Source organism: Cryptomeria japonica, unplaced genomic scaffold, assembly GCF_030272615.1.
Source record: "Cryptomeria japonica unplaced genomic scaffold, Sugi_1.0 HiC_scaffold_166, whole genome shotgun sequence".
In the NCBI taxonomy this organism is placed as follows: Eukaryota; Viridiplantae; Streptophyta; class Pinopsida; order Cupressales; family Cupressaceae; genus Cryptomeria; species Cryptomeria japonica.
The window spans coordinates 135,001-144,330 of NW_026728988.1; the positions used below are offsets into that span (position 1 = coordinate 135,001).

At 62.5% G+C, this 9,330-nt stretch overlaps 2 non-coding genes across 2 annotated transcripts; both read right to left on the bottom strand.

Moving 5' to 3' along the window:
* Window positions 1–273: 273 nt before the first annotated feature.
* Window positions 274–392, bottom strand: LOC131867247 (5S ribosomal RNA). The gene has a single exon (XR_009365806.1). It is a non-coding gene; the product is annotated as a 5S ribosomal RNA (ribosomal RNA).
* A 5,915-nt stretch (window positions 393–6,307) lies between these two features.
* Window positions 6,308–6,426, bottom strand: LOC131867215 (5S ribosomal RNA). The gene has a single exon (XR_009365774.1). It is a non-coding gene; the product is annotated as a 5S ribosomal RNA (ribosomal RNA).
* Window positions 6,427–9,330: the final 2,904 nt, after the last annotated feature.

The window sequence follows — 9,330 nt, forward strand, 5'->3', positions numbered from 1 at the left end:
GTGCGCGACTCGACCGAGCGCGCACTGGCCGAGGTGCACACCGATTTCACCTGGGTGCGCGCGCAGCACCTCGGGCGCACCGGGGTGCGCGCACAACGCCCGGGTTGCACCGTGGCCTGTGTGCTCGGGGCGCCTCGGGTGCGCGCTCGGTGTCGCCCCCGCGCGCGCGGTAGTGCGGGCAGCGCACCCCGGCCCGGCCCGGCCCCGACGAGAACGCAAACGGGCAAAAGGTTTATTCAAATAGCATTGCGACGCCCGGCGAAAAACTAAGAAAGGGTGCAACACCGGGACTTCCCGCGAGGTCACCCATCCCAGTACTACTCCGGCCCAAGCGCGCTTAACTGCGGAGTTCTGATGGGATCCGGTGCACTAACGCTGGTATGATCGCACCCGTTATGAGCTTGTCGCAGTGTGTACTTAGCAAACCGCGACCCACGTGCGAATCCACCCCGGCCACCCACCCCCGTCGAGGTGCACACCCTCCCTCGCGAAGTGCGCCCCGTTCGCCAAGTGTGAGCCCTGCCCGGGTGCGCGCACCTTGCTAGGGCGTCGGGTGTGCACCCGGCCCGGCCTACGTGCGTGCACCTGGACGGGGCGTCGTGTGCGTGCAGTGTCCCGTCTGCAACGCGGTGCCCACACACCACCTCGGGCGCAACGACCTGCGCTCACATGTGGGCCGAGTGCACCTTGGTGCATGTTCGGGGCGCCTCGGGTGCACGCTCGATCTTGCCCCGGTGCACCAAGGCGCTCGGTTTGCCCCGGGTGCGCACTTGGTGCAAGGTGGGCACCCAAAATAGGGATCAAGCACCAAAACACAAGTTTCGGGATGCAAAATGGGACCCAAGGACCACAAATGCGTTCCAAGACCCATGATGGGTCCACGAGAACAAAAATGTGTTCCGAGACTTAATAAACAAATATTGGGTTTTAGGAGAAGAAACATGCTCTGATGCCCAAAACGAGAATCGACCCCGAAAAGGCCACAGGCCAAAAGTGGGATGCGAGACAAAAAAAAATGGGACCCGAGGACCAAAATTGGGTTCCCAGGTCGAAGACAGGGCAACCGGACAAGAAACGACCTCTAAGGCTCGAAATGAGTCCCGACGACTAAAACTTGACAAGAAGCACCCATCAGGCACCCAACTCGACACCCATGGGATGCCGACCCACCCGGGCTTCCACCTAGCACACCTTGGCACCCACCCACCCTCGCACCCAACCTCGCACCCAACTTAGCACCTTTGAACCCACATTGGCACTCACCCTGACCCTGGCACCTTGGAACCCACATTGGCACTCACCTTGACCCTGGCACCCACCTTTGCACTCACCTTGGGACCCACCCTGGCTCCCACCTCGGCACCCACCCAGACACCCACCTTGGTTCCTTGGCACCCACCTTGGATCCTTGGCACCCACCCCGACACCCACCTTGGCACGCAACTTGGCTACTTGCCACCCACCTTGGCTCCTTGACGCCCACCCCGACAACCACCCCGTGACCTACCCTGGCTAGGGTTGGTGCACACCCACCCTGGTGCCCACCTTGGCACCCACCCCATGACCCACCTTGGCACGCACCTTAGTACCCACCCCGTTACCCACCCTAGGACCCACCCCGTGACCCACCTTGGCCAGGGTGGGTGCCTTGGTGCGCACAACTTGCCTGGGCTGCACACCAGGGCGGGCTCAAGATGGCACCCGCGTTCCGTTTTTTTCACTATCTTTCAAAACGGAAATTTTAAAATCTCGTTTTTTTTTTTTTTTTGCCTTTTCTGGAAATTAGTGAAGGCAGCGCATCAAAGGTGCGCAATGCTGGTGCGAACCCGGGAGCGCTCCGATGTGTGCTCCAAGGTGCGGCGTGCACGAAGTCCGAGCCCGGCTTGCCCCGGGTGCGCACCTCGCGTGCACCTTCGCCGGGGTGAGCACCTTGGCTGGGTTGCGCGCCCTGGTGCGCACCAAGGAGCGCTCTGAAGTGTGCTCCAAGGTGCGGCGTGCACGAAGTCGGAGCTCGGTTTGCCCCGGGTGTGCACCTCGGGTGCGCACCTCGCGTGCACCTTCGCTGCGGTGGGCACCTTGGCTGGGTTGCGCGCCTTGGTGGGCACCATGCAGTGCACGAAGTCGGAGCCCGGTTTGCCCCGGGCGCGCACCTCCGCCAGGGTGGGCACCTTGGTGCGCACAACTTGCCTGGGCTGCGCACCAGGAAGGGCTCAAGATGGCACCCGCGTTCCGTTTTTTTCACTATCTTTCAGAACGGAAATTTTAAAATATCGTTTTTTTTTGCCTTTTCTGGAAATTAGTGAAGGCAGCGCATCAAAGGTGCGCAACGCTGGTGCGAACCTGGGAGCGCTCCGATGTGTGCTCCAAGGTGCGGCGTGCACGAAGTCGGAGCCCGGTTTGCCCCGGGTGCGCCCTGGTGGGCACCATGGTGCGCACCAAGGAGCGCTCCGAAGTGTGCTCCAAGGTGCGGCCTGCACGAAGTCGGAGCCCGGTTTGCCCCGGGCGTGCACCGCGGGTGGGCACCTTGGTGCGCATGCCTTGCCTGGGCTGCGCACCAGGGCGGGCTCAAGATGGCACCCGCGTTCCGTTTTTTTCACTATCTTTCAAAACGGAAATTTTAAAATCTCATTTTTTTTTGCCTTTTCTGGAAATTAGTGAAGGCAGCGCATCAAAGGTGCGCACCTCGCTGCCCACCACGGTGCGCAACGCCGGTGGGCACCCGGGAGTGCTTCGAAGTGTGCTCCAAGGTGCTGCGTGCACGTTGTCGGAGCCCGGTTTGCCCCGGGTGCGCACCTCGCGTGCACCTTCGTCGGGGTGGGCACCTTGGCTGGGTTTGCCCCGGCTGCGCTCCGAAGCGGGGTTATTGGAGCGCCGCCTCTTTTTTTGTCGGAGCGTTTGGTGGGGTTTCTCGCATTGGCTCTTCCCAGGCCCGGTTGCCACCCTGGCGCGCACGAAGTCGGAAGTAGGGTTAATTGCCCGGGTGCGCACCTTTGCCAGGGTGGGCACCTTACCTGGGCTGTGCACCAGGGCGGGCTCAAGATGGCACCCGCGTTCCGTTTTTTTCACTATCTTTCAAAACGGAAATTTTAAAATCTCCTCTTTTTTTTGCCTTTTCTGGAAATTAGTGAAGGCAGCGCATCAAAGGTGCGCACCTCGCTGCCCACCTTGGTGTGCTCTGAGGTGCGCACCCGGGAGCGCTACGAAGTGTGCTCCAAGGTGCGGCGTGCACGTTGTCGGAGCCCGGTTTGCCCCGGGTGCGCACCTCGCCTGCACCTTGGCCGGGGTGGGCACCCTGGCTGGGTTTGCCCAGGGTGCGCTCCGAAGCGGGGTTACTGGAGCGCCCCCTCTTTTTTTGTCAGAGCGTTTGGTGGGGTTTCTCGCATTGGCTCTTCCCAGGCCCGGTTGTTGGGTGCGCTCCCACCCTGGCGCGCGCGAAGTTGGAAGTTGGGTTAATTGCCCGGGCGCGCACCTTCGCCAGGGTGGGCACCTTGGTGCGCACACCTTGGCTGGGCTGCGCACCAGGGCGGGCTCAAGATGGCACCAGCATTCCCTTTTTCTCACTATCTTTCAAAACGGAAATTTTAAAATCTCGTTTTCTTTTGCCTTTTATGGAAATTAGTGAAGGCATCGCATCAAAGGTGCGCACCTCGCTGCCCACCTTGGTGTGCTCCGAGGTGCCCACCACGGTGCGCTCCGAGGTGCCCACCACGGTGCGCAACGCCGGTGCGAACCCGGGAGCGCCCCGATGTGTGCTCCAAGGTGCGGCGTGCACGAAGCCGGACCCCGGTTTGCCCCGGGTGCGCACCTCGCGTGCACCTTGGTGCGCACACCTTGGCTGGGTTGCGCGGCCTGGTGGGCACCATGGTGCGCACCAAGGAGCGCTCCGAAGTGTGCTCCAAGGTGCGGCGTGCACGAAGTCCTAGCCCGGTTTGCCCCGGGTGCGCACCTTCGCCGCGGTGGGCACCATGGCGTGCACGAAGTCGGAGCCCGGTTTGCCCCGGGTGCGCACCTCGCGTGCACCTTCGCCGGGGTGGGCACCTCGGCTGGGTTGCGCGCCCTGGTGCGCACCAAGGAGCGCTCCGAAGTGTGCTCCAAGGTGCGGCGTGCACGAAGTCGGAGCCCGGTTTGCCCCGGGTGCGCACCTTCGCCGCGGTGGGCACCCTGGTGCGCACCATGGCGTGCACGAAGTCGGAGCCCGGTTTGCCCCGGGTGCGCACCTCGCGTGCACCTTCGGCGGGGTTGCGCGCCCTGGTGCGCACCAAGGAGCGCTCCGAAGTGTGCTCCAAGGTGCGGCGTGCACGAAGTCGGAGCCCGGTTTGCCCCGGGTGCGCACCTCGCGTGCACCTTCGGCGGGGTTGCGCGCCCTGGTGGGCACCATGGTGCGCACCAAGGAGCGCTCCGAAGTGTGCTCCAAGGTGCGGCGTGCACGAAGTCGGAGCCCGGTTTGCCCCGGGTGCGCACCTCGCGTGCACCTTCGCCGCGGTGGGCACCATGGCGTGCACGAAGTCGGAGCCCGGTTTGCCCCGGGTGCGCACCTCGCGTGCACCTTCGCCGGGGTGGGCACCTCGGCTGGGTTGCGCGCCCTGGTGCGCACCAAGGAGCGCTCCGAAGTGTGCTCCAAGGTGCGGCGTGCACGAAGTCGGAGCCCGGTTTGCCCCGGGTGCGCACCTCGCGTGCACCTTCGCCGCGGTGGGCACCATGGCGTGCACGAAGTCGGAGCCCGGTTTGCCTCGGGTGCGCACCCCGCGTGCACCTTCGCCGGGGTGGGCACCTCGGCTGGGTTGCGCGCCCTGGTGCGCACCAAGGAGCGCTCCGAAGTGTGCTCCAAGGTGCGGCGTGCACGAAGTCGGAGCCCGGTTTGCCCCGGGTGCGCACCTCGCGTGCACCTTCGCCGCGGTGGGCACCTTGGCTGGGTTGGGCACCATTGAGCGCTCCGAAGTGTGCTCCAAGGTGCGCACCATGGCCCTCCAAGGTGCGCAGCATGGCGTGCACGAAGTCGGAGCCCGGTTTGCCCCGGGTGCGCACCTCGCGTGCACCTTCGCCAGGGTGGGCACCTCGGTGCGCACACCTTCTCAATGTTTTCTTGCCTTTTCTGGAAATTGGTGAAGGCAGCGCATCAAAGGTGCGCACCTCGGTGTGCTCCGAGGTGCGAACCCGAGAGCGCTCCGAGGTGCCCACGAAGTCGAAAGTCGGGTTAATTGCATTGTTTTCCCCGGGTGCGCTCCGAGGTGCGCAACATCGGTGCGCACCAAGGAGGGCTCCGAAGTGTGCTCCAAGGTGCGCACGATTCGGAGCTCGGTTTGCCCGGGGTGCGCACACCTTGGCTGGGTTGCGCACCCTTTGTGCGCTCCAAGGTGCGCACGAAGTCGGAGCTCGGTTTGCCCCGGGTGCGCACCTTCGCCAGGGTGCGCACCTTGATGCGCACGCCTTGGCTGGGCTGCGCACCTTGGTGGGCGCCATGGTGCGCACCTTTCGTGCGCTCCAAGGTGCGCACGAAGTCGGAGCTCGGTTTGCCCCGGGTGCGCACCTTGGTGGGCGCCATGGTGCACTCCGAGGTGCCCAAGATTGGTGCGCAACAAGGAGCGCTCCGAAGTGCGCTCCAAGGTGCGCAGGTGCGCGCGAAGTCGAAAGTTGGGTTAATTGTCCGGTTTGCCTCGGGTGCGCACCTTGCGTGCACCTTCGCCAGGGTGGGCGCCTTGGTGCGCACACCTTGGCTGGGCTGCGCACCCGGGCGCGCACACCTTGGCACCCGCGTTTCCTTCATTTTAAATTTTTTTTTTTTACAATCTCTCAAGTGGGAAATTCTATAATCTCAACTTTTTTTGCCTTTTCAGGAAACTTTTGAATGGAGCGCATCATTGGTGCGCTCCGAAGTGTGCTCCAAGGTGCGCACCTCTGGTGTGCTCCAAAGCTCTCTCCAGCTGCGTGCACCTGCCCCGGCCGCGCACCCGGCCCCGCCCAGCTTCGCTCACCTGTCCCGGGCGTCTGGTGCGGAACCTTAGAGTAAGAAACATCACCGTGCACCTTGGCCAACGTGCGCGACTCGACCGAGCGCGCACTGGCCGAGGTGCACACCGATTTCACCTGGGTGCGCGCGCAGCACCTCGGGCGCACCGGGGTGCGCGCACAACGCCCGGGTTGCACCGTGGCCTGTGTGCTCGGGGCGCCTCGGGTGCGCGCTCGGTGTCGCCCCCGCGCGCGCGGTAGTGCGGGCAGCGCACCCCGGCCCGGCCCGGCCCCGACGAGAACGCAAACGGGCAAAAGGTTTATTCAAATAGCATTGCGACGCCCGGCGAAAAACTAAGAAAGGGTGCAACACCGGGACTTCCCGGGAGGTCACCCATCCTAGTACTACTCCGGCCCAAGCGCGCTTAACTGCGGAGTTCTGATGGGATCCGGTGCACTAACGCTGGTATGATCGCACCCGTTATGAGCTTGTCGCAGTGTGTACTTAGCAAACCGCGACCCACGTGCGAATCCACCCCGGCCACCCACCCCCGTCGAGGTGCACACCCTCCCTCGCGAAGTGCGCCCCGTTCGCCAAGTGTGAGCCCTGCCCGGGTGCGCGCACCTTGCTAGGGCGTCGGGTGTGCACCCGGCCCGGCCTACGTGCGTGCACCTGGACGGGGCGTCGTGTGCGTGCAGTGTCCCGTCTGCAACGCGGTGCCCACACACCACCTCGGGCGCAACGACCTGCGCTCACATGTGGGCCGAGTGCACCTTGGTGCATGTTCGGGGCGCCTCGGGTGCACGCTCGATCTTGCCCCGGTGCACCAAGGCGCTCGGTTTGCCCCGGGTGCGCACTTGGTGCAAGGTGGGCACCCAAAATAGGGATCAAGCACCAAAACACAAGTTTCGGGATGCAAAATGGGACCCAAGGACCACAAATGCGTTCCAAGACCCATGATGGGTCCACGAGAACAAAAATGTGTTCCGAGACTTAATAAACAAATATTGGGTTTTAGGAGAAGAAACATGCTCTGATGCCCAAAACGAGAATCGACCCCGAAAAGGCCACAGGCCAAAAGTGGGATGCGAGACAAAAAAAAATGGGACCCGAGGACCAAAATTGGGTTCCCAGGTCGAAGACAGGGCAACCGGACAAGAAACGACCTCTAAGGCTCGAAATGAGTCCCGACGACTAAAACTTGACAAGAAGCACCCATCAGGCACCCAACTCGACACCCATGGGATGCCGACCCACCCGGGCTTCCACCTAGCACACCTTGGCACCCACCCACCCTCGCACCCAACCTCGCACCCAACTTAGCACCTTTGAACCCACATTGGCACTCACCCTGACCCTGGCACCTTGGAACCCACATTGGCACTCACCTTGACCCTGGCACCCACCTTTGCACTCACCTTGGGACCCACCCTGGCTCCCACCTCGGCACCCACCCAGACACCCACCTTGGTTCCTTGGCACCCACCTTGGATCCTTGGCACCCACCCCGACACCCACCTTGGCACGCAACTTGGCTACTTGCCACCCACCTTGGCTCCTTGACGCCCACCCCGACAACCACCCCGTGACCTACCCTGGCTAGGGTTGGTGCACACCCACCCTGGTGCCCACCTTGGCACCCACCCCATGACCCACCTTGGCACGCACCTTAGTACCCACCCTGTTACCCACCCTAGGACCCACCCCGTGACCCACCTTGGCCAGGGTGGGTGCACCCACCCTGGTGCCCACCTTGGCACCCACCCATCCTAGCACCCAGCCTGTGACCGGGCTTGGAACCCAACCTTGCACCCGTCTTGGCCAGTGTGGGTGCGCACCCATCCTGGCACCCACGTTGTGACACACCCTTTAACCCACGCACCCTAGCAGCCACGTTGGCACCCACCTTGGAACACAACCTAGCAACTTGGCACCCACCCCGTGACCCACCTTGGCATCCACCATAGCAGTCGCCCACTTGGCACCCACCTTGGAACCCAAGTTGGCACCCACCTCGGCACCCACCTTGACACTTGTGGACCCACCTTGCCACTCACCCTAGCATCGACCCATCCTAGCACCCACCCTGGCACCTTTGCACCCTAGCACTCACCCATCCTAGCACCTAACCTGTGACCCACCTTGACACTCACCCTCGCACCCACCTTGGAACCCAACCTAGCACCCACCCACCCTGACACCAACCCTAGCACCTACCCACCCTTGCACCCACCCTGTGACCCATCTTGGCACCCACCCATCCTACCACTCAACCTATCACCCACCTTCTCACCCACCTTGGCATCCACCTTAGCACCCACCCACACTGGCACCTTGGCACCCACCTCGGGCAAGGTGGGTGCACACCCACCCTGACACCCAATTTAGAACCAACCGAGCATGTTACCCACCTTGGCACCCACATTGCAGCCCACCCTAGTACCCACCCTATGACCCACATTGGCATCCACACCCTAGCACCCAGGCACCTCGACACCCGCCTTGACACGCACCCTAGCACTAAACCTGTGACCCACCTTGGAACTCACCCTAGAACCCACCCACCCTGTGAACCACCTTGGCATCCACCTTAGCACCCACCCACCTTGGCACCCACTCTAGCACTCACCCATCCTAACACCCAACTTGTTACCCACCTTGGCACCCGCCCTCGCGTCCACCTTGAAACCCACCCTAGCACCCACCCACGCAGGAGCCCACCTTGGCACCCAACCTAACACCCACGCATCCTGGCACCCAACTTGTGACCCACCTTGGAACCCACCCTAGTACCCACCTTTGAACCCACTATATCACCAACCCACCTTGGCACCCACCCTATGACCCTCTTTGGAATCCACCCTAGCACGCACCCACCCTGGCACCCACCATGGAGCGCACCCTAGCACCCACCCACCTCGGCACGCACCTCAACACCCACCTTGGTGTGCGCACTGCGCCAACCTCTCAAAGACCCTATGTGGTGCGCTCCAAAGTGTACACCTTTGGTGCGCTCCAAGGTGCGCACCTTTGGTGCACACCGAGGTGCACACCAAAGTGTGCACCGAGGTGAGCACCAAAGTGCACTCCAAGGTGCACACCAAGGCGTGCACCTTTGGTGCGGTCAATGCAAACGAATTCGGAAGTTGGGGTCGATGTCCTAATCGCTGCTGCAGACTACACGTATGAGAATCGGATAAATAGCTTTATATAGGGGAGGTGTTGCGTTTGATGGGTCGACTCCCCTGGTTGTGTGCACTGCACCAACTTCAAAGACCCTGTCTTGTTTAAGAAGTCAAAAGTTGGGGTGGATGTCCTAATCATTGCTGCAGTCTACGCATGTATGAGAATCAGACAAATAGCTTATATAGGGGAGGTGTTGC